General features: G+C 39.1%; 1 long non-coding RNA gene across 1 annotated transcript; it reads left to right on the forward strand.

Annotated features, from left to right (window-relative positions):
- Positions 1 to 1988: 1988 nt before the first annotated feature.
- On the forward strand, positions 1989 to 2258 carry LOC116705750 (uncharacterized). The gene is made up of 2 exons (XR_004336015.1): positions 1989 to 2147; positions 2183 to 2258. It is a non-coding gene; the product is annotated as an uncharacterized LOC116705750 (long non-coding RNA).
- Positions 2259 to 3097: the final 839 nt, after the last annotated feature.

Genomic DNA, 3097 nt, shown 5'->3' on the forward strand with positions numbered 1-3097 from the left:
AAGCACCTTGGTATCATTTTAGACTCTAATTTAACTTTTAAAAAGCATGTTAAAAGGTGGCTAATACCATTAGATATAATCTGGCTAACTTTAGACACATAAGGCCATATCTAACCACAGAGGCAGCCAGACCTTTTATGCATGTCACGATTTCTTCCCACATATGCTGTTTCACAAGCTGGTCCCAAGCAAACATGGCAACTCTTAAACCAATAGAAACCTTTTATAAGCAAACATACAGTAAAGAATGCTAACCCTAACCCACAGCTGCCATAACACTACCAAGTACAACTTACATATTTTTTTGACATTATCTAGATGCTTGCCTCATTTTCAAAATATTGAATGGGCTTGTACCTCCACTAGTGAGGGAATTTATACAACAAAAGAACAGCAATGGCCGGGCAACAAGGGCAGCCACCAGGGGAGACTGGGTTGGACAGTCTAGACGTAGTTAGCTTGGCCAAACAGTCTTCACAGTACGGCCCTCACATTATTGGAACTGCCTTCCTATTGAACTCAGAGAAAGCTCCAGCTAGCTATCATTTAAAATCACACTCAAGAAATGGAATAAAAACAATCAAAACTGCAATCATCAATAGCTACCTCATCCTAGGTACTGCCCTTCTTTATATTGTACTTATTTATTTTGTAAAATGATGATGTGTTGACCTTCGAAGAGACTACAGAAAAGTACTGACATTTTTTTTTTTTTTTTTTACCAACTCTGGTTTGAGTGTACACAAAAATGTCAATTGATTTTCATTGTCCCTTTTAAATAAAAAGTAAAAAAATGGGTCTTTACTTTGGCAGAAACTAAAAGCCACTGACAATTAAACATTGAAGCCACACTAGAACCTTTCTAAAGGTGTGGTAGAGGTCACACATAACACTATGACATTTTGAGGAAAAACAAAACATCGATCATTTGTTGGCATGACTGTAGATACCTCTGAGGACAACAAGGTCCTAAGGAGCAGTGTTATGTGTCTAATATTCATTGAAGCTTTGACAACTTCATGTCTCGCCCATAATTACCTAGAAATAGTCAGTGAAACGCTCCCAATTAATATTTCAACATCATGGCAAACTCAGAGAGAAAAACTAAAAAATCTCATTCACTGTAAAGTTGAAGCTTAGAGAGATGGAAAAGAGGAAACAAATGTTTGTAGGGCACCGCCTGCGGAAGACACTTTCTTGGTCTGGTGCTAGGCCCTTCATTGCATTACCTTTAATAACAGACCTTTTTTTTAACATCAGCCTCAGTCTGATCTTCTGAGGCTGTGGCATTAACTGCAACTGCAGCATGTTGTCACTCTACAGCTTTTTGGACATACTTATTATGACGACCCATGCTGTGTGGCTGCCCACCTGTCTGCAGGAGCTCTTCAGTCACCTGGAACACCTGAGTGTGCCCTGGCTGTTGGAGCCTGGCTGCAGTGCAGCTCTGTCACTCTGCCTCTTCCTGGTTATGTTGCTTTCTCTTTTGGTTTCTTGATGTGGTTTAGTGTATATTTTTGCTTTTAATGCACCTTTCTGTGCAGTGTGTTCAGCACATAACACTCTGACTCTGTGATGTTGAAGGCCCAGTCCCAGACCCCACAGTTCTCTGGTGCCAATGCATCCTGTTTAAACAGTAAAAAAGTGACCAGCCAATGCACATCCATCACAATTTGTGGTTTATTACCAATGAGTTTAATGTACACTGTAATATGAATTCATAGAAAAAGTTATTTATTCATGTAAAAATTACAAATACATCAGCTGTTTTCTCTATTTGGTTTAAATGTACAATGTAAAGTTTCTTCTCTCCCATCGCTGTCCCATAGCAGCTTTACAACTTGGCAAGACTTTGCTGTAAAACACAGAAAGTGAGTATGAAAAATAAAACGCATTTCAGTCTTCTCAACATGTGTGTCTAAAGAAGGAAGAAGGGAAGGAATACCAGGAAACAAAAAGTATCTTGGAAAGACATATGAATCCTGGAATTGTTGTGTGTCCCAGAAAACAAGTCACTTTATGACCACATTTTACCATTCTTTCAACACAAAGACAAAATCCCACAAAAGGTTATTCCAAAGACTTTACAGTGACAAAGTTCTTTAGAACATCAAAATATGGATATTATATGATTAGGTGATGCTTTAGTGTAAAAACAAGCTTTTCTTTAGGGAAGACAGAGGGATAGTACCGGAGGAAGAGAGGGAGCAGACAGTTGACCTCTTCACAGAATTAAATATCCACAATCAGTTAGACTGGGTAGAAAATAACAACTGGATCCCCCAGCACAAGTCTTTAGGGTTTGTCGATACGTTAAATGAGCAAAACGACCTCTTATAACACATACAACGCCACTTCAAAAAAAAATAAAGAACAGACTTGGAAAAGCAACAGACAAAACATACATTTTATACAATTCTGTTTCTATCCCACACATAGGCTGCACATAGTAGATTAAGTTGAATCTTCAGCTCAAGTAAATTACTGTTTGTTTCATGTAGAGTTAGATTTCTGATACAGTGCAGAATACATGGACTTTGATTAAGTACTGTGTGTGTGTGTGTGTGTGTGTGTGTGTGTGTGTGTGTGTGTGTGTGTGTGTGTGTGTGTGTGTGTGTGTGTGTGTGTGTGTGTGTGTGTGTGTGTGTGTGTGTGTGTGTGTGTGTGTGTGTGTGTGTGTGTGTGTGTGTGTGTGTGTGTGTGTGTGTGTGTGTGTGTGTGTGTGAGAGTGAGTGAGTGAGTGTGTTTGTGTGTGTGTGTGTGTGTGTGTGTGAGTGAGTGAGTGAGTGAGTCTGTCTGTCTTTCTGTGAGTGAGGGAGTGGGTGTCTGTCTGTCTGAGGGAGTGAGTGAGTCTGTCTGTCTGTCTGTCTGTTTGTGTGTGAGTGAGTTAGTGCTTGTTGTATTTCTATACTGTAAGGACCAAGTGTCTACTATGTGATTTTAAATAGTGATGAAGCCCTCGAAGACCCACTAGTCGATCCACACATCTTAGGTTAAGGTGAGAGTTCAATTAATTAAGCATTTACTATCATTTTAATTTTAACAATTTAAATTACAATTTGAAATACTTTAAATGACTCATCCGGGATTCCATCAA

This window comes from Etheostoma spectabile, chromosome 17, assembly GCF_008692095.1.
Source record: "Etheostoma spectabile isolate EspeVRDwgs_2016 chromosome 17, UIUC_Espe_1.0, whole genome shotgun sequence".
Taxonomy (NCBI): Eukaryota; Metazoa; Chordata; class Actinopteri; order Perciformes; family Percidae; genus Etheostoma; species Etheostoma spectabile.